This window comes from Pelodiscus sinensis, chromosome 32, assembly GCF_052426305.1.
Source record: "Pelodiscus sinensis isolate ZL-2025 chromosome 32, ASM5242630v1, whole genome shotgun sequence".
Classification (NCBI taxonomy): Eukaryota; Metazoa; Chordata; order Testudines; family Trionychidae; genus Pelodiscus; species Pelodiscus sinensis.
The window spans coordinates 7,827,962-7,849,111 of NC_143083.1; the positions used below are offsets into that span (position 1 = coordinate 7,827,962).

General features: G+C 52.2%; 1 protein-coding gene across 16 annotated transcripts in view; it reads left to right on the forward strand.

Moving 5' to 3' along the window:
- Positions 1-21,150, forward strand: part of PTPRS (protein tyrosine phosphatase receptor type S) — a 276,924-nt gene that overhangs the window by 102,693 nt on the left and 153,081 nt on the right. The window lies entirely within an intron of this gene.

Below are 21,150 nucleotides of genomic sequence, written 5' to 3' on the forward strand. Positions count from 1 at the left end.
TCGTTGCTTTTTTTGCGGGGGGGGAGGAGTAGGCTGAGATCTTTTCCCCTGAAAGGGCATCTCTTTCCCTCCAGCAGGCTTGGTGAGCACTGTTCCGGATGGGAAGGATGGGGATGGCAGTTTTCCTCAGGGCGCCACACCATTGTCCCAATGAACCAGGGTGGGATGTGAAAAGAGGATTAGACACTCAACTCCCACTGAAGTCCAGAGGGCATCTAAGTCCCATAGGCTTCTTTGAAACCGCCCCCCCTCGCTTGCGGATTCAGAATCTCCAGCCTCAGATAGCTGGATCTCTCATGCCTCCTGTACCCCAACCAAAGCCTTCACTGGAAATGATGTGAAGAACTGAGTCACGCTTGCCCCCCTGGCTTCCTGGTGAGAGCAACAGATCCGGAGAATTCCCAATGTCCACTCAAGCTGACCGACTGAATGGCTGCAATCAAGAGCAGTTTTCCTTGCTGACGTGCTCCCAGCTGGAGGTCCAGCAGTCTCTCCTGACATGCGTAGGAGAGGGAGTATCCTTCTCATCCTTATAATTGCACTTAAATTCTGCCGTCACTGCCAATCTTCCCTTTAATTTTTGTTTCTTGTGAGTGGGATGAAGAAAAGCCAGAGCTCAGGTTTAAAAATCAGTGACCACAGCCTCACTCCTTGCATCTGCTCCTGCGTTCACATATTCCCTCTTCCCCCGCTGCTCCGTTGACGTTACTCGCCAGCCCTAGGGACTTGTGCCAGATCCCTCCTTCCCTGCTGCTGCGTCTTGTCCCTCCTCGCCCCACCATATGTGCTCTCACTTTTATTACTAGTACGGCGGGAGCTCCGAGGAGTCACGGCCGCGGCCCAGGACACCAGTGCTTGTGCAGCATCTAGCACAGTGAAATTGCCCCCCTCCCTTCCCCATTCTTCTTTTTACCCTCATGCATCCCTACACCGCCCACGTCTCGTGTTTTGCTTGTGTTCCTGCTGATCCACTCCTTTGCAGAGTCCCAAGTGTGCTGCTAGGGTTTACAGATGGCATCAGAAAAAATACCGAACAATAACACACACAAAAAAAACCCACACCAGGAAAGTTTGTTGAGCAAAAAAAAAAAAGGACCTCGAGAGTTGTTAAACAAAAAAAAAAAACCCTTTAAAAACCATGTGGTGAGGCTTTTTGGCCCTAACAGGTTGCCGGTGGCTTCCCACCATCTTGCCTCCCTGCGCCAGGCCAGACAGCTCCCCGGTAAGCACTAGGGTTGCCAGGCTGCCTCCATATTGAACCAGACAGCCCGGGACTTTTGCCTCCTGTCTGGGGAAAAAATCAGAACGTACCCGACATTTTAGGTGTCCGGTATTTTCTGAATTTTTTTACCAGACAGGAGGTGAAAATAACAGACTGTCCAGTTCAATACTGGACACCTGGCAACCCGACAAGCTGCTTGCAGGGTTGGAGAAGACTCCATGCGCTCCTTCCGCCCCCAGGCCAATCCGGCCAAACGACTGGTGGTTCACTCTAAACGCCATGTGTCCCTGGCTGGGGGAGGCGACTTTTCGTGCTCCCCTGGCCCCAGGTCTCGATTGGCCTGGGGGCAGGAGAGCAGCAGGGTGGCTGCAGCCAGATCAACCCACTTGGCAGGCCAAATCTGGCTCGCAGAAGCTCTCTTGCCCACCCCTGGTGTACGTACATGACCCAGAAACACAGGCTTATATGCACTCTCAGCCTGATCTTGCTCCCCAGCCAGGGGGTAAAGGTTAGAGCTCTGGTTTCAATATAAGGGCAGGCTCAAACCTGCCGGCTTTGCAGTGTGGGTGCAGCAAGAGACCAGGCTGCAGAACTCAGGTTCTAACCTGAGCACCCTCCAGGGCCCTCCCACAATTCCCTGGGCTTGTATTTTCCATCTTTTCTCATGCTGTTGACTTGAGCAGCACAGCAATGGCACGAGAAGATGCTGTTTGTGGAAGCCCAAAGCCACATGGTGCTGGCTGACTACTGGATCGCACTGAGGTCCGGTTCCCCCCTGCTGTGAGGACAGCAAATAGGGTTGCCAGATACTTTCACAAAAAATACCGAACATGGCAGGAAAAAGATTGGTTGAGCAAAAAAAAAAACAAAAACGAGGGACGAAAGTTGTTGAGCAAAAAAAAAAAAAAAAAATCCACACCCCAAAAAAAGAGGCACTATGCCTTTAAATCCCCCCGCCCCTGCCAGACACAGCAGGGAAAGAATGTCCCAAGCAGCCTTCCATCCGAGAAAAACATTTCTCTTTTTTTTTACCGGACAGAGGCCAAAACCAAACACCTGGCAACCCTAACAGCAAAGCAGGTGATTTTGGGAGGTGGTTGGGGCGGGGCTGAGATGCAGCAGAGGGGAGGCAGTCTTGCTGTTTCTTGGGCTCTGCCTTTTCCAAGAGGCTTCGGTCTTCTGGGGCAAAGTTTTGTCTCTGAGTATGCAAACCACTTTTCCCCATCTCTAGATGCCTGTTCCAAGCGGGCAGAGCTCCCTGCACGCTGACCTGTTCCAAACAGCGACTGATTTTCAGGGTCCTGCCTGGTGATAGTTATAGAAGTGGGTGAGGAAACTGGGATTTGTCGGCTAAGTGAGGCGGATTGGCCACAAGGCATTGCAAACCAGCTGAGCTCCCTGCAGGAGAAATTGCCTGCCGATGCTGCCGGCAGCCAGCTGATCCTCTGCACTCCCATCCCTGCTTCCTTTAGCTAGTGAAAAAGCAGCACAAACCCACCCGTGTACCACATTGCAATGATGGAAGCAACTGACACTAGGGTCTGGGACTGTGAACGGGCTGGGCTTGGTCCAGTGGCGGCTGTACTGTGGCTATTCTCCTGGAGATGAGAGGAGTGTCAGAGTCCCCGGCTGGCTCAGAAACTGGGCTGACGTTTAAGTTCTTCCTACGCTCTGAGTCTCTGTGGAATCTGTAACATGGCTGTAAAACTGGGGTCACTGGGAACGTTGCTCCCGCATCCCCGAATCCTCCATGGTTGCATGGAGCAGTGGCAGCCAAAAGAGCCTTTTATTGGGGAAATGGGCACGTTTGCACCACCGCTGTTGCTTGCCGGTAATTAATGTTTGACGAACCACAGATCTTCATTAGGAGAACCGGTAGATTAATAAGAGAGCCGGAGCCGAGACTGTGGTGGCAATAAAACCCATGCTGGCGTCCTGCCCCGGCCCGAGAGGTGCGCCAGATCTCTTGAAGGCTGAGCGGGGCAGGATGATGCGTGGGGAGATGGGTCGGCTGTGCTGGTGTGGCGACCGATTAGCCGAGGCGGGAGGAAGATACTTATGGAAGGGGCAAGATGACGGAAGTTTGTCATAAATATTTAAGGCAACGAACTCCCATTGTTGCACAGCGATGTCTGGTTGTTAGCATTGGGAGGAGACGGCTGGGGCTGAGCAAGGCCCTGGGCTGGCATCATTAGAAGCCCAAACTGGGCTCTTCATTGATAGGGGATGCTTTTAGGCGGCCGGATGTTGTGGCAGATCGAGCAGAGCAAGGCAAAGATTAAGCTAATCGCCCCCGTGTGGCCTTGCCAGCACTGCTTTGGCACATTGCCGGACCTGCTGCCCCGCAACCACGGCAGCCTTCTGCGCCAGAACCTGGCAGCGCTGCCTTTGGCAGCATGGCAGATGCACGGGACAGCTCGGTCCGTGCTCAGCAGGTCTTGCTGGGTAGCAGGAAACCCTCCACCCGAGTGACTTGCCTGGCCAAATGGAAAAGAGTCACGTGCTGGGCCTCGGAAAGGGGTATCTGGGCCGAGCAGGAGATCCTGTAATACCTGCTGCACCTCAGACTCCAAGGTTTGCCCCTGTCATCGATTTAAGGTCCACCTGGCTGATATCTCAGCTTCCCACCCTGTTTCAAGGCAGTTTGATTTCGCTCATGACACGATGGCACTGTTTTTGTAAGGTCTCTACCCACTCATCTGGGATCCTGTCCTTCTATGGGACCTTAATCTTGTGTTGTCAAAGCTCATGGGGCCTCCCTTTCAGCCTCTGGCTTCCTGCTGTCTCCTGCTTCTCTCCTGGATGGCTTTGTTACTGGATGAGAGAACACTGGCCCTCCAGGTGGCTGATATCCGGATGCTTGCTTCGGAGCTGCCCTATCTGGCCTTCTACAAAGATAAGGTCCAGCTGTGACCACACCCAGCATTTCTGCCCAGGGCTGTTTCCCCATTTCATGCTGGCCAGGACATATACTTACCCATCTCCTTTCCAAAGCCTCATGCGCCAGATGAGGAGAACGCAGACTCCACACCCTGCATGTCTGATAGAACACAGCTGTTCCATATGTCCACACAGTTGTTCCTTGTGGTGGCAGAAGAATGAAAAGTCGTCCAGTGTTTGCTCAGAGGATTTTTGTCCTGGATCATGGCCTGCCCGAGCTGGCAAAGGTGCCTCCTCTGACTGGGATGTGCACTTGACTAGGGCACAGGTGGCGGTGGCGGTCTTCCTGGCCCACGTACCAAGAGATCCGTAGGGCCGGGACTTGGTCGTCTGTCCACACGTTCACGTCGCATCATGCGCTTACTCTACAAGCATGAGATGATGCTAGCTGTGGCAGAGACGGGCTGCAAAATGGTGAACTCTAAGCCACTGCCATTGACGCTGCTTGGGAGTCACCTGGAATGGAATCAGCATGAGCAGGCACTCGAAGGGAGTGAAAAAAAAAATGATGCAGAAGGTGGGTAACGAGTTCCCATGTGTTGCTCGTGCCCATTCCATGACTTTCTCTTCTTCCCCACTCTCAGAGCTGCAAGAATAAACTCAGGCCCTACGGATCCTGCTAAAGCAAAAATCTCCCACTGCATGTGGGCACACACGCACCTAAAACAGAACAGACATGAGCAGCACCTCTCAGAGAATGACAGCAATCAAGGCTGGTAATTGGGTTTTGCCTCCTCCCCGCCCTGGTTGATTTAACTGCCGGGAGCTCCTCCTTGGAGAAGGTGGGACTGTCTGAATGGCCCAATCCGTGGGGAGACGAGGGACGGAGGGACGGGGCTGTCAAAGGTTTTCTGTCTGACAAGGCCAGGGAGGGATGAGAATAAATCATCTTTGTGTCCTAAAGAAACCAAATGGAGCACAACACCCTCTCCTTTTGCTCCGTTGGGGGTCATCGTTAATACTTGCATCATGGAGGCCTTTCCCTTTAAGAAGAGCGCAGCTCCCTGCCCTTCAGTGCTTGATGGGGATAAGAACGTAACATTTCCCTGGGACTCCAGATGGTGCAGGGAGAAGAAAAGCATTTTCTGAACTATGGCAGCTTGTGCGTGTCCTAAGGAAAGATTTGCTGTTGGCCCCGTTCCTGTTTGGCTGGGTGCCTCCGAAGATGGATAAGTGATATCTAAATGCTCCTCTTTCTTGCTGGGCAGGCGAAGGGGTCTGCACAGGCACTTGGACTCCGAAAAACTTCCTGTAATGTTTCTCTTTCACAGCAATCTCCTTTTTATGAGACAGTGCTCTTCCTGCTTTGGTGAAAGCAGAGGAGGAAAGTAACAATCTCCCCTCTGCCCTGACTTGTTTCACTGCACACCAAGCCTATTCAACTGAAGAGCAAATACTATTGGCTTTTAATTCCTTGTCTACTTGTTGTGTGTGTTATGCTATGCCTGCCTGTGTATCTACACAGCCTTGCAAATGCCCCATGAAAATGCAGCCATCCCAGGTACAAAATCTGTTTGCTTGCTCTTTACCATGATAGAAGTCTAATGAACTTAGCTGATCCTTCAAAAGAAAAAAAAATAACTTGCCTCAGGCAGATAGAGTTTTGCAAAGCTGATGTAGTCATGTGTGTTTTTTCCCCAGTGCCCTCTCAGAGATGTCTATCTTAAAAGGTGCAGTAGAAGGAATATTAAAGATCTCAATGAGCTATCCATATTTTGTGCACCTTCTGATGTTGCTATGCTGTGCGTGTGTGGATTGCTGTGCTTACAAACAAAATGCAGCTTCCTCTGGGGTGGGTCATGGCAGCTGTTTTTAATAGTGCACAGCGACAGTGTGGTAGTGAAGAAAACCATATGTAATATGACTGAAAGGGCAAAGTACATGTAGGCTGTCAGGCTGCAGTTACCTGCTTTGGAATATGGCTAGGATGTGGAAATTAACATCCTTAGCTACTTAATAGGGATGCGAACTCTGGGTTTTGCAGCTTGCCTGGAAGACGAAAGGTTCAGCAGAAAGAGGTGTCTCATCAGCAAAACATGCCCCATCACTTCTTACATGACTCAGACCTGATTTTATTGTGGACTAATGCCTAAAAAATGCCCCAACTAAAATCAGGGCCCCAATATGATAGGGGCTGCACATACACATAGGAAAGACTGTATGGTATCTGGAACAGAGACTGTTTAAATGGGCAATTCACGTCATCCTAACTTACCTGAGTCTCACAGCAAGTCAGAGGCAAGGCTGGGAGTAGCGTTCTGGTCTCCCAAGTGCTAGACCACACTGCCGTCTGCTGAGTGCACCTGAGTGCTGCTTAGCTTTTGCATTGGGAATGGATCACAGGGAGTGGGGAGGGGGGGAAAGATGTGAGATGTTTTCTCTCCCCTGGACAGGGATCTGAGACACGGGATTCCTGCCAGGGCAAGAGAGGGATTTCTTCATCCTTGGAGAGGCTTGGAACCAAATCCTCTTTGTGGAATTAACCCCCTTGGCAGACGCTGTCTGCACGGTTTGTAAGGAGAGTGGCGCCTACGGAAGAAATTGAGGGGGCCAAAGAACATAAAAACAGCCATCCTGGTCAGACCAAAGGTCCAGGCTGCCCAGTATCCTGCCTTCCGACAGTGGCTAATGCCAGGTGCCCCACAGGGAATGAACAGAGCAGGGAATCAAGTGATTCATCCCATCGCCCATTCCCAGGTTTTGACAATCAGAGGCGGCCAGGGACATCATTCCTGTCCATCCTGGCTCATAGCCATTGATGGACCTAGCCTCCATTAATGTATCTATCTTTTTTTTAACCCTGTTATAGTCTTGGCCTTCACAACATCCTCTGGCAAGGAGTTCCACAGGTTGAGTGTGCTTTGTACTTCCTTTTATTTGGAGGAAAGGGCAGGGGCTGGAATCCAGTGAGAGAGAGGGAGAAGATAATGGGCATAATTCCCAGATCATCCTGCATCCTGGCGGGGTCAGATTGCATTTGCAACCATGTATGTCACAAAGGGTGAAAGTAAGAGAGCGGAGCAACGGCGTGTGTGTAGCTTCCGCTTGGAGAATTGGCAAAGGAATCATGCATTCGCATCAGGAACAGGGGTGGCACCTCTGACAGGGCTGGGGGAGGTGACTTAGGAGTGTAAAATCCCATTTAAAAAATTAACCGGTTGCTTACTAAGTTGAACAGTTAACCAGAATCCCACAGTAGGCACAGCCAGCTGGAGCAGCCTCCCATCCATGGCACAGTGGGCCTGGCCAGGCTGGAACTGCTCTAGCCCGGCCAGACCACCGGTTAAGGTGAGGGGTGATGCTTACTGGGTAACTGGTTAACCCTTTACATCCCTCGGAGGTGCTGGGATTGCTGGCTGCAGGTGCCCGATCCCAACACAGGGAAGAAATGTGGGTGCCAGGATCCCAGGCTGGGTGTGTGGGTGGGTCTCTGGCAGACCCAGGGGGTCGGCTAAAGCGATGCAGAGGAATTATCACCCTGCAGGGAAGCCTACCCCGCTCTGTCTGCCGGCGTGGGTCAACCCCACCTGGGAGCTTAGAATCCATAGGGGGAGAGAGGAGACTTGGTCTCTGTGTGCTCAGTGCACGGGCTGGCTGCTGGGGCTGCCGGCAAATCAGTGGCAAAGCCTCGACAGGACCAAGATTTTTCAGTCATTGCTAATGATTTCACCGACTCCCCCCCACCTCCCCCGCACTTGAGGTACCTATAAGAAACCGGGGCTCGGCACTTCCTGAAAATCAGGCTCCTTCAAGGCCTCTCAAATGGGCCACCCCAAAACCACTCGCACTCTGGAAAGCTCACGAGGAAGTGGAGCCGGGCCCCAACAGCTGTCAGCTGGTAACCACGTTGCCACCCCAGCCTGAGCTAGATTCAGGTTGACCACCGAGCGCACGGACTGTCAGCTAGGAGGGTCGCAAACATGTCCCAGGAGCATGACGACTCCTTGTCCTGCGCTGCTAAATGGACGTCCCAGCTAGATCCTAGCACGATGAAAGGGGATATTTTTTGGGAGAGGAAAGGGTCCTAATATGAAAGAGGTTGGCAGCCACCAACCTACAGGATGTGGGAACTGCAGTGTGCACCTCCTACAGTCCTTGCACCTCCTACAGTCCTAGCTATGAGAGCCAGTGAAGAAATAAGGGGCCTCCGACCAGAGTCCTGAGCCACCTTGCCTGCCCCCCAACCAGTGTGTTCTTCGCTGCAGTCATAAGAGAGCACGCTAATATGTGAACAGCATTGAAAGCTTGGCCTGCCAGCAAGCAGTCACAAATCATTAGCTCTTCATGGCTCATCTGTCCATCAGAAAATAGTTTTATATAAGAGCTTCTTTTGATTTGTGCTTCAGACAAGGCACAGGAAGCCTCCGTCGTCTGTTTCCAGAGAGCCGGCGAAACCCTGCTCCTGGCTTTCGTTCTCTTTTGCGGGGGCTGTCGGGAGCAGTGTTTTCTCTTCGCAGGGCTCTGCAAATCAGGAAGGTTATTGCATGTTTTTCTCCTTTGGGCCGCTTGATACTAGGGTTAGTGGCTCCACTGGTCCCGGTGGCTAAATTAGAGTTGGTCTTGGTGCCAGAGGATCTCAGTCTGTGAACTCTGGGGAGCGCTCGATGAGTGGCCAAAGGACGCAGCCCATAGAAGGCTTCCCTCTGGAACTTTGCATACTGGATAGCAGTGCTGGTGACCTTGGCCACTAGCAATGTCTAGACCAGCTGTGGCCAACCCATGGCTCGCAAGCCACATGTGGCTCTCCTCCCCCCTCCCCCCCCGTGGCTCGTAAGGCTGCCCCCACGCCCCCAAAAACGGCCTTCTCCTCTTGGCTCCCTGTGCTCACTGGGGCAGAGGAGAGGAGCTGTTTGGCATGTCTATTAAAGATGGCATCAGCCAGTGGGAGCCTGATGTGCCCAAAAAGCCTCTAAATGTGTTTTCTTAAAGGGGCCATCCTTTTTTTTTTTTTTTTTTTTTTTTGGCTCGACAACTTTGCCCTGCCTCTTCGTGCTGGATCCACTGATATCTTGGCTTTTTGGCCAGAATGGGTTGGCCACCCGTGGTCTAGACTCTTAGGAGGGATGTTGCCTAGGTAAGATTACCGTGGATAGGTGCATATGGATTAAAAATTGATCTGTAGGGGTGTTGATATTTGTGCTGCTCCCGTTGCATGCTCTAGGCCTGTTCTTCACATCCTTTGGGCAGAAGAATCCAATTTTGTTTTAAAGAATTTGTTCATTGTCCCTGGTGGTTTGAGTACAGCGTGTATCCTAGAGCCCTGCACAGGACTGGGATCCCACAAGACCCGCTGCCGTAATAGTGGGACTGGTGGGGGTTAAGAACCGTCCCACTCAGGGCTCTGACGTAACCCAATCCTGGTCCCCAACGTGGGGCCGAGGTTTAATTTGGTGGCTGCTATCCACGCAGTAATTGGTGGAATCCCCTGGTGCAGTGTGAGTGCTCCTTAAGGGGATAAAGGGAGCTTCCCCCATCCCTCCACTAGTGTCGATGGTGCTTGTGCATTCTTGTGCGAATACGCGTGTTTATGCACGCCCCAGCCCCTTCAGGGTTCTGCTTTTGCACAGGGACTATGGAGTGCGGGGGGCATTGTATCTGGCTTTATTCTCGGGGAAGTTTGCGGGTCCTGCTTGTTGGGTTTTGCAGTATTCCCCCAGTTCTGTTCGGTCTCTCTCCTGTGGGGGTTTGGCTGCTGCGCTGTGCTGATGACATCGTGAGGTAATGATGATGGATGATTATTTACATAGCTCCCTGGGCATGGGCATGGCTGGCTTGAAGAGAAGACATGAGCTGTGCCCCACGGAGCACATGGGCTGTCAGGCGGCGCGACGGCAGATCTAATGAGGCACAGCGTTAAAAACCCCAGAACCTACCGTAGAAATGCCAAGTATTAAACTGACCCCAAAGCAAACATTGTCCCCAAAGCTGTCAGCTGTGAGGTGCTGATCTGGCGTGATCAGCGGGTAAATGCTGCAGGATTGTGGGTCAGAGAGAGGGAGGGAGGAGGAGGGGAGGCATGCTCTGGCCCTGCGTGTCCATCACGCGTTATCCTGCACCTTGTGCAGTTACACCAGGGCAAAGTACGTGACTTATGTTGCGCGCCCACTTGGCGCTTGTGTAAATGGCCACCCAGGATGCAGAGCAGTGGAGAAGCAGCTCCTTTGTGTTAATCTAGACAAAAGACTCCGACTCCAGCCCTTTCTGCTGTCGGCAGAGCTGGGCTGCCCCTGATGATTTGGATTCTGTGGGCGCTCCTGGTTCAGAGGCTGCATAATGGAGCTGGTGGAGAGTCCTTCCCAAAGCCCCTCTTTCAGGAGTGGGAAGTTGGCGGCGTGGGACTTGGCTTTAATGCCTGTGCTGCTTGGCCCCCTTTTCCCAGGATCCCGGAGGAGATGCTGCAGTTGTGCTACGGCCGTGGATCTCAGAGGGTGGTCCGTGGGCCACTAGAGGTCGGCGACCATCTCGCACGAGGTCTGCGGGCTTGGGGCTTGCCCTCCTCCCCCACAGCAGGGAGCCGATGCTGGCCCTGCACCCGCCTATGAGGTTTGAATGCCAATGCCGGCTTCCCGCTGTGGGGGAGGGACGGGGCGTGAGCTTCGCGGGCGTGTGGGGGGGAGAAACGGCTCCATATGCTGCGGCTCCCTCCCCTCCAGCTGGGAGAACGGCAGCACAGGAAATCGCTCATCTGGAGGCTTTCCCCGCTGCTCCCATTGGCTGGAATCCCCACCAGTGGCAGCAGTGGGGGAGTGCCCGGGAGCAGTGGGAGACAGAGAGCCAGGTAAGCACCCCCCATCCCCTTCCCTTCCAGACCCCGTAGCCTCATCCCCTCCCCCCAGACCCGCCTTCAACCTGCTCCTGCACCCAACCTCCCACCCAGGCGTTGCACCCTCAGCCATTCTGTCGTTGTGGCTGGGGGTCCGCGGTCAGGTCTGCATTGAGCGGGGCGGGCTGCAGGCCAGAAGGTTTGAGAACCGCCATAGTACGGGCCTGGTTTCAGGGGGGTTGTTCTCCGTGGCTTCGCTGTCACACAAGAGGTCACGCCGTCCGTCTACACTGGCGCTGGGAGCAGCCTACCCCGCCGAGTGGACGGGCTTGCATCGGGGGCTCGGGGCAGCGGGGCAGGAGTGGCAGAACGCCTCTTCTCACTCTCAAGCCCAGGGATTCGGGTGTTCTTTGAGCTTCGTCCCGCAGTGGAGCACCCGCACCGCTGGCGCCAGCCCGGCTACCCAGCCTGGGAGCCTGGTTCCCCGCCGCAGCACTCACCCACGCTCGGGGGTGCCCTTGCCTGTGTGCTGGCTGGCTGCTGCAGTGTGCGGCGATCTAGGAGCCAGCAGGCCCCGCTGGTGTCTGGGTGCTGCGGTTGCATGCATATTGCAGACCAGCCCTAGGAGATGAACCCATTCCTGCTCTTTGCTGTGGGCTTCTGATCTCTGAGATCTGCAAGTCCCCTTTGGCCACAGCTGCCATTTCCTCTGCCCCCTTTCCATGCTACGCTGCACCCGCTAAACACTTACTGGACACAGCAAATTCATCACTGCTTGTCAGAGCTGTCACTGCTGGAAAAAGGAGGGGGCCAATTCGTTTCTCCCGATTATTTAAACACAAATCAGGCCTAGCCTGCCTGCTTGCCTCCCCTGCCTGTCCCTGTGGTTTATCCCTTTGTGCCAGGATGCCCAGTTGCAGCTGTCAGAGAACAAACCACCTCTCACCCAAAATGGATGTCCCCGTTCCCTGCTCCTGCAAAGTCTGTTGCTCAGAGCTGGGTTTACCAAGAGCATGAACAGGTGGGGTATTTGTGTGTCGGAGAGAGACCCAAGCGTGTTGCTCGGTGCCTCATTTTCCCCATGGAGGTTCATGATTCTTGGGTTCTCTTTGGAAAATGATTTTTTGAGATCGAAGGATGAGAAGCAGCTTTATTACAGCATAGCATAAGGCAGTATATCCCAATGGGTAGGGAACTGGACTGGGACTTGGCAGACCTGGAGTCTAATCCTGGTGCTGCTGCTGGGTGATCTTAGGCAATTCATTTCCCTGCCTCGTGCCTCAGTTTCCCCATTGTAAAATGGGGCTCATGATGTTAATTTGCTTTGTACATTTCATCTTTAAGATCTCAAAAGTAAAGTGCTAATTAAGAACAAGAGATTATTTATCATCTAATAATTAGCCCTGGAGCATCCAGTCATCTCCATGATGACAGATGGGCTGAAACCTGTATCCTATGTTCTCAGAAGGGGCTTGTGATTTTGAGTGCCTCAGTTCCTTGGGTGCCTCATTTGCCTTTCAAAAGGCCTAATTTGCAGAAAGTGTTGATAACGTGCCCTATGAAAATCAGGGCTCCTCCCCACCCCCCGTCCATTCAGTGTCTCAAGGTGGACACTCAAAATGAGTTACTTTTGAAAATGTTGGCTGGTTTATGCTTTTTGGTAGCACAGAAGGTTTTGGCACATCCCCTTTATTAAAATACATCTGATAACCCTCTGCCACTGAGCATCCAAGGTCCCTGCTTGGGGTCGTGTTGCTGGTCGTACGCAGAAGGGAGCTGTGGACGTCTGTGGCACTGGGGTTTGGAACACTGACGTGCCACGAGTTTTCTGCCCCAGGACTTTGACGCTGAGGTGCAATAGAACCATCTCCCGCCACCCAGAGCGGGCCAGTTGGGTCGATTCGGCAGGAGCAGAGAGGTGTGATGAGGGGAATGGGGTGTGTAAATTAACGCTGTCAGAGCGTGGTACGGAAGGTGGGTCTCTCTGGTACTTTTGCTCATTCTTTAAAAAAAGTGACTGTAGAGTGGGGATAAATGCTGAATGGAACACGCTGGAGACTAATACCTAGTTACAGAGTTACCAGCTGGCCTCAAACTTGGCACAGGAATCTCTTTGGCAGGCCCTACCTATAGGAACACCAGAAGCCACCTACTCAGATCCATTTGATCCTAAGCCTCTGCCGAAACCGTCAGCAGGGCTGGTTGTGATTGGGGAGGTTTGCTCAGGTTCCCAGTGGGCAGCTGCCCACATCACACAGACCACTCCGGTCTCTGTGAAGGTGGCTGGTTGGGCAGACTCACAAGAGCTGACTCACAACGAAGCAATGAGTGTGAGGTGTGTACTTGTTTATTTAAATGTCAGATTTCTTTTTCTGGAGAGGAGATGGCAGCCTGGCTGGTTGATTGTGCTTTAAAAGCCTTTTTAAAAAACAATACAAACCCTCCACCTCTTGTAGAGCAGGAAATGAAGTGACCCATTGACCCTTATTAATGTGCAGTGCAAACTGAACTGGCAACTGGGCGAATGCATTAATGCATGGAGAAGAGCTCTCTGAGTGCAGCGTCTTCTCCGTACGGTTCTTGTGGTAATTGACGGGCATGGCTTGATGGGGAGGGGAGGAATTGTCCCCCGCACTCTCCAAGAAGATGAGATGCAAAAGCTAATCACGGGTGACCAGAGTTGGGAAGAGAGGTTTTTTAAACAATTTTGCTTGGAAAAATTATTGCTTTTTTCATCCAGTAAAAAAAACCCAAAATTTTTAATTCAAATTTTAAACATAATTGAAAAGGTTGTTGAACTTTTGGGTTTGATTTTTACAATGTCAGCAGTTTTTTTGTTTGGTTGGGGTTTTTTCCCCCCCCAAAACAAAAATCCTTTCAGATCCTTCAAAATGAAAACTAGTCTACATTTTTTTCACTACATTAGGACTGAGAGAGAGAGAGAGAGAGAGAGAGAGAGGGTATGTCTACACTACCCCGCTAGTTCGAACTAGCGGGGTAATGTATGCATACCGAACTTGCTAATGAAGCCCGGGATTTGAATTTCCCGGGCTTCATTAGCATAAAGCCGGCGCCGCCATTTTTAAAAGCCGGCTAGTGCGAACCCCGTGCCGCGCGGCTACACGCGGCACGGGCTAGATAGTTCGAACTACATAGCCATTCGAACGAGGAGTACAGATAGTTCGGAATGGCTGCGTAGTTCGAACTATCTAGCCCGTGCCGCGTGTAGCCGCGCGGCACGGGGTTCGCACTAGCTGGCTTTTAAAAATGGCGGCGCCGGCTTTATGCTAATGAAGCCCGGGAAATTCAAATCCCGGGCTTCATTAGCAAGTTCGGTATGCATACATTACCCCGCTAGTTCGAACTAGCGGGGTAGTGTAGACATACCCAGAGAGAATGGGAACAGAAGCTGGAGAGAGAGAGAGAGAGAGAGAGAGAGAGAGAGAGAGAGAGAAAGAATGAATGGGAACAGAAGCTGAATCGTACATTGCAGCTTTTCATCTGTGAAGTGACTTAAATCTCTCCTTAACTCCCAGGCCCATAGCCCTGTGCTGTGTTCAGAACCATGCTCACTATGGCCATTTAACAACAGTTGTTGCAAGCAGAGTTGGGGAGAGGTTCCCTCATGAAGTAGCATGGATTTTCCTTCTTTCTGGGACTCTCACTGGCTAAGATAAACTCCCACTCTGGCTGGGGTGCTTATGGAGGTGTGTGTCTAGCTGACTAGCTCTCATACAAATAGGAGAAAATATTCAAAAGGACCCATGTGATCTAAATTTAAACTCCTAAATCACATAGGGTATGTCTACACTACAAAGTTAATTCGAACTAACGGACGTTAGTTCGAATTAACTTTGATAGGCGCTACACTAGCGCTCCGTTAGTTCGAACTTAATTCAAACTAGCGGAGCGCTTAGTTCGAACTAGGTAAACCTCATTGTACGGGGACTAAGCCTAGTTCGAACTTACTAGTTCAAATTAAGGGCTGTGTAGCCTCTTAATTCAAACTAGTGGGAGGCTAGCCCTCCCCAGCTTTCCCTGGTGGCCACTCTGGCCAACACCAGGGAAACTCGTCTGCCCCCCTCTCGGCCCCGGACCCCTTAAAGGGGCACGGGCTGGCTACGATGCCCGTGCCAAGTGCAAGCCTGCCAGCACCCAGCCAGCAGACCCTGCACCTGGCATGACTCGAGCCAGCCACCCGATGCCCCCCAGCCCTCCCCCTCTTCCCAGGACCAGGCTGGCGGCTCCCGGGAGCTTGCCCAGGACCACAAGAGGCGGGCACCCGCCTGGTCCAGTGCAGACATCGTGGACCTCGTCCATGACCTCCGCACTAGGCACAGGAAAGCGGCCATCTAGGGCAGGAGAGCTGCCAGCCTGGCCACCCAGGAGCAGGTTTGCATGAAAATCAAGGTGGTCCACTGAGACCCCCGACCCTGAGCCCTGAGCTTAGAATGGCCGTACTGGGTCAGACCAAAGATCCATCTAGCCCAGTAGCCTGTCTGCCAACAGCGGCCAACCCTAGAGACCCTGGAGGGGATGGACCAAAGACAGTGACCAAGCCATTTGTCTCGTGCCATCCCTCTCCAGCCTTCCACAAACTTCGGGCAGGGACACCACTCCTACCCCCTGGCTAATAGCACTCCATGGACCCAACCTCCATGAATTGATCTCACTTCTCTTTAAACTCTGTTCTAGTTCTAGCCTTCACAGCCTCCTGCAGCAAGGAGTTCCACAGGTTGACTATTTGCCTTGTGAAGAAGAACTTTCTCTTATTAGTTTGAAGCCTGCTACCCATTCCTTTCCTTTGGTGTCCTCTAGCCCTTCTATTATGGGAACTAATGAAGAACTATTCTGTATGCACCCTCTTCACCCCACTCATGCTTTTATAGACCTCTATCATATCCCCCCTCCATCTCCTCTTTTCTAAGCTGAAAAGTCCCAGTCTCTTTAGCCTCTCTTCATATGGGACCTGTTCCAAACCCCTCTCATTGTAGTTTCCCTCCCCTCTCCCACCCTCTCTCTTCCCCTCTCCCACCTCCTTTTCCCAGTCTCCCCCAGTTTTGTTCAATAAAGAGAGATTCTATTTTTGAACACAATTGTCCTTTATTTTGTACATCAGGAAGGGGGGCTAGGGAGGGGTAAGTGGAAGGAGGTCAGGGAGGAATGGGGTACGAGCTCCCGATGGGGAGGACTGGGCTGGCTCTGTGGGCTTCTGTGGGTGGAACCTCTCCTGCAGCCCCCCAATTACCCCCTCTCCCCAGATGGCAGCCTGCGGCAAGTGCAGCCGGTCTGATGGCCGAGTGCTGTGATGTGCCCAGTGTGGGCACTCAGGGCACTCCAAGCCAGGACTGCTTTGCAAGCGGGGCACCCCTGAGAACTGTCTGTCCGGGGTGGGGGTCGGGTCCCTTTAAGCACAGCTCTCGGCTAGCCTGAGACAGCAGCTCCACGCTCTAAGTCCTCATCTGATGCCCTGCCGGCACTGCTTCCGGCCATCCTTAACCCCGCTTCAGGGTCCACTCTGTGTGGACATGCTAGTTCGAATTAGCAAAACGCTAATTCGAACTAGTTTTTTAGTCTGGATGCGTTAGTTCGAATTAGCTTAGTTCGAATTAACTAATTCGAACTAAGTTAGTTCGAATTAGCGCTGTAGTGTAGACATACCCATAGGTGCTTTTGAAAATTTTACCCTGGGTTCTTTGATCAGCCTGTAAGAAGTCCAGCCTCTTTCTCTATAGGTGAGAGAAGCTGGGCCAGAGGGCTATGTGCAGCAAAGCACTTCACATTTTATTATTCTTTAAAAGTTGACCATATGCATGGCTCCCTAGGAGCTTGCAGTCAGAGAATTAGGTGCACTGGGAAGCCTCAGAGGAAAGAACAACTTCAAACAGCTTTTTGACTGTGTGGGTGTGTCTAGACTACAGGGTTTTGTCGACAAAAGTGGACTTTTGTTGACAAAACTATACCTGTGTCCACACTGCCTTTGAGTTATGTCGACATAACGTTGACAAAAGTCAGCAGTTTTGTCGACGTATGTAAACCTCATTCTACGAGGAATAACGCCTTTTATCAACAGAGTTCTGTCGCTAGAAGGCATTATTGCATCTATACTGTCCTTTGCGTCCACACTGTTATGTTAACAAAGCAGCTTGCTTTGTCGACAGAACTGAATGTAGTCTAGACGCTCTTTGTCGACAGAAGCTTTGTCGACAGTATCTGTCGACAAAACTTCTGTTGACAAAACCCTGTAGTCTAGACATACCCTGTGAATTAGGGTATGCCCTCATTACAGATGGTGACCGTGTTGCTATAAGACAGGCAGTGTAAACACCGTCAGTAATCTTCCACCCCCTACGAGTGGCATTTGATTTCTCCACCGTTTACACTACTTGGGGTGGCAAAGCTCTCGGGGTGGAGGGTGGGGAGCTAAGCACCTGTGACCAACCAAAGCTTTGTCGCTCAATTGCCAGTGTAGACAGAGTCTAAGTCTGGTTTCTGAAATGGCCACTATGTCTAGCATACTCCTGACCCCACTGTGGACAAGCGGCGTCCTCTAATAAGGATCGAGGCCTGTAGGCCCTGTCTATGCCATAGAAGAGCCTGTGTGAGGAAGCCAGCAAGACTTTTCAATAGAACAGTGCGAAACCGGCCGCTATTACCTTTATTTGTAGTGCCAGTAGTGTGCCGGGGCTTCGGGGCAGGTGTCTGCTCCTCATGCTGGTCTGTAAAGAGCTCACGGTCTGGGCAGGAGATGTACAAATACAGGAAGGGAGAGAAGAGGCGATAAAATCTGTGTGATCTGAGTGTACTTCAGGGCTTTTCACATCTTCATGGAGCTGTGCTGGAGGATGGGAGAGGCCTGTGGTGCTGTAGTTGGGTACCCCAGCGATGTGCATTCCGCTGCCTACCTAGGACTGCTGCTGTGGATACAAATAACAAAGGTGATTAGTATAAGGGCCAGCTGGCCTTCGTGCTTCAGGGTGTCAGCTGTCACCTACAAGAAGCCAGGAAGAAATTTCCAAAAAAATGTGTAGACACATTGGGGGAGAGGAGGGGTGAGAGAGAGAGAGAGAGATTATGCCTTTCCCCAAGCATCTAACCGGCAGATGAGTTGGGATTAGTCCTGCCTTGGGCTGGGGGCTGGAGTTGATGACCTCCTGAGGTCTCTTCCAGCGCTAGGATTCGATGAGCTGAACCATTGGTCTGTTTTGGGCTGACAGTCATGGGGCAGGTGAGAGAGCTAGGTGCGAAGGGGAGTTCGGGCAGCTTCTTGTGCAACTCCATGTCCAGTGCTCCTTTTGCCACCAGTCAAGGGTTCTGAAGACAGTGGAGCATCCTCTTTTCTCCTTCCCTCCCTCCCTCGTTCACCCAGCAGAGCCAGGTGGGATCCCGTTTTGCCCTCCCCCTAATCCTGAGGCCGGGGAGTCCAGGGGGAAAAGGCTGGTGACGTACCTGCTCTGAAGGATGAGTTTCTGGATTGAGGTTGACGTGTCCTCATATCTCTGCCAGTGCTTCGAGTCTCCATCAAGGGCTTTGGGAAGCGCATTAGCACCAGAGCAGAAGTGTCACCCTCTGGCATCTCTCTCTCTCTCGCATCCGGAAGCCGTCACAGTCCCCCTTTAACCAGACCGTTTCTATTCCAACCATTAATGCAGCATAAAAGCCATTGTGGAATGAGGGTGGTGGGGGAGATTGGGGGTGTCGGTTTAGGTCCGGCGGAACGCTCCGCATGACTTGTCTGCGTTAATTGGTGCTTTTGGGGAGACTATAGGAGGGGTCGTTGCTTCTCGCCTGTGCACAGAGCTCTGAGCTGAAGCAGGTTGCTGGCAATGCATTTAGAAAGCGGTGGTTGATTGTGACGGAAAGGGGATTTCACTGAGATAAATAAGTGTTGTACTCCTCAATGCTCTGGGTGCAGGCCAGACAAACCCTGGTTTGAAATATTCGGTGCCCAAAAACATCCTGGTGGAGGATTCCCTCCTATCAATGGGAATCCAAAGCTTCTTGTTCATAGGTAGCAGAGTAGTGAGGAAAATAAACCCAGCTGTAACCAGCTTGATTCTGTTTCCTTTGTGCTGTGTTTCGTGCACTGTCCTCCTTAACAGTTGTCACAACTGTTCAGGATTCCCTCAGACCCTGCCTCTCTCTGTTAAAATAAAATAACAACAACAGCAACAACACCCCATTGTTCCTAGTCACAGTGCTGCTAAATCTGTTGTCAGCCTTGGTGTCTTGATCAAGTTGGGTAGCTCAGATTGCAGACCCCTGCTTTCCTGTGCCATGTGCACATGGTTTAAATAGGGGGCAAGGAGATGTTAAGGAGCTAGACCCCTGGCCTGCATGCGTCAGTGGTTTATAATCTGTGCTGTTCACGTCCAGTGCTGTTTGTTGGGAAGATCCTGCTTGGAGAGGAATATTACAAGCTAAGGGACTGTCCTATTTATCCTGGGCTCTTTACCCCTTAGTGCTACAAAGAGGCTGTCTTGATGAGTTTTTAGAACAGAGAATGATCAAGACACTCATTCAGATGGCATCTCTGGGTGGCTTCATGCTCTGATACTTATCAGAGAGTCTAGGCAGCCTGTCAGCAATAAAACCTCCCCTTATGTTGCTTCTTCCAAAAGGCAGCAAACCCTGATTTTTGTATGTCATGCAACTGTACAGCAGATAAGAACCTACCGAGACCTAAGGGGACCCCCCGCAGGCAGAGAAAACTTCCCCATTATTCCAGTATCTCGCGTCTGTTCCACGCCAGATCATCACGGTGTCTTTGTCATTGTTGCTGGCGTGAGGTGGGCTGTGCTCTTTGTTCTGTCTCCATTTTCGGGGGCAGTGGCTGCCCTTCATGCTGGCAAAAATATTCAGGGCGATTGAGACAGGGGTCAGGGTCACTACTGAGTGTGCACAGCTCGTTGGTGCTACTCAGGGAGCTCACAGGCGGAGGGATCTGTCTCCCCCTGCCCCCAGCAGAAGCTGGAGGAGGTCGTGCAGCATCGCGCTACCCCAGGCCTCCTCTGGCTTGGCAGCTCGGCCCACAGGAATGACGGAGCTCTAGCCAGCTCCTGGATGCCCCCTCCTGTCCTGTCCCAAGCAGGGTCCAATTGCAGGAGAGAACCCAGCCTTAAATCTTTCTGGTATCAGGCTGCTGAATAACTAAAACTGTACTTCAGCAAGGATTTGTTCCCACCCACGTGCTTCCAGCTCCCCGTTCAGTCTCGCAGTAATAAAGCCGCTTTGTGTGTCTATCACATTGGTCTTCATCAAAGCAGGTTATCAACATGATTGCTCCAGAGCCTCGTGAGTTGGGTACGGATCATTGTTCAGGGCGGGGAGGGAGAGGGGGAACTGAGGCACACAGCAGGGAAGCCCCCAGCCCCAGTAAGTAGCTAGTATCAGGGTTGGGATTAGAACTCACAGGAGGGGGTCAGAGTCCTCAAGTTGAAGGCCAGAAGGGAACACCCATCTATCATCTATCTGACCTCCTGCATGTCCCAGGCTGCTCGGCATCACTGACCGGCATTCATGCCAGGCCCGACAATGGGAACTAGACCAAAGTATTACAGCCCCCAGCAATCTGAACCACGGTCTGCACTGAAGACGCATCAGTGACTCTGTGGCCCCTCAGCTTGTGCACATCCGGCGATTGCTGCCCCCAGAGCGTGGCTGAGTGGGGGAGCCAAGCCCTCCCCCAGATCCAGATGTCCTCAGGGAGCACCAGGGAAACATCCCTCCCCTTTCCCAGCTAGGCTGTCTTGTTGTGTTTTCCCCTCCCCTGCTTTTTCCGTTCACTCCAGCATGTGGAAAATCTCTTTCAGAGGATCTGTGAGCCCATCAGGTCAGATTGCTTTACACCTCGTCGCCCAGCCGGGGCGGCCATTCCGGGGAAGGAGCATGTGGTGGTGAAGGCTAAACTGTAAACACAGGCTCTGCCGAGGTCGGTGCCGCCAGCTCATTCTTCTCTTCCCTGGCGTGGTCCCTTTGGTACTTGCATGCGGCTCACCGTGGTTTGCAAAAGCCGTAAACCTGGGGCAGGCCCGCCTTGTGCTGTGACTAGACCTGCCCCTTGCTCATTCACAATGGAGTCAGCTCCCAGGCCATTTTAGTCATTTGCCTTCTGGCGTTTCCACAAGGGACTGTTGTCTCCTATGTACAGATCCCCCCTGCTGCCGTGTGCTCTCGGACCCCTCCCCCTTGGACAACCTCTAACTGTCTGCCGGTTCCTTTTGTG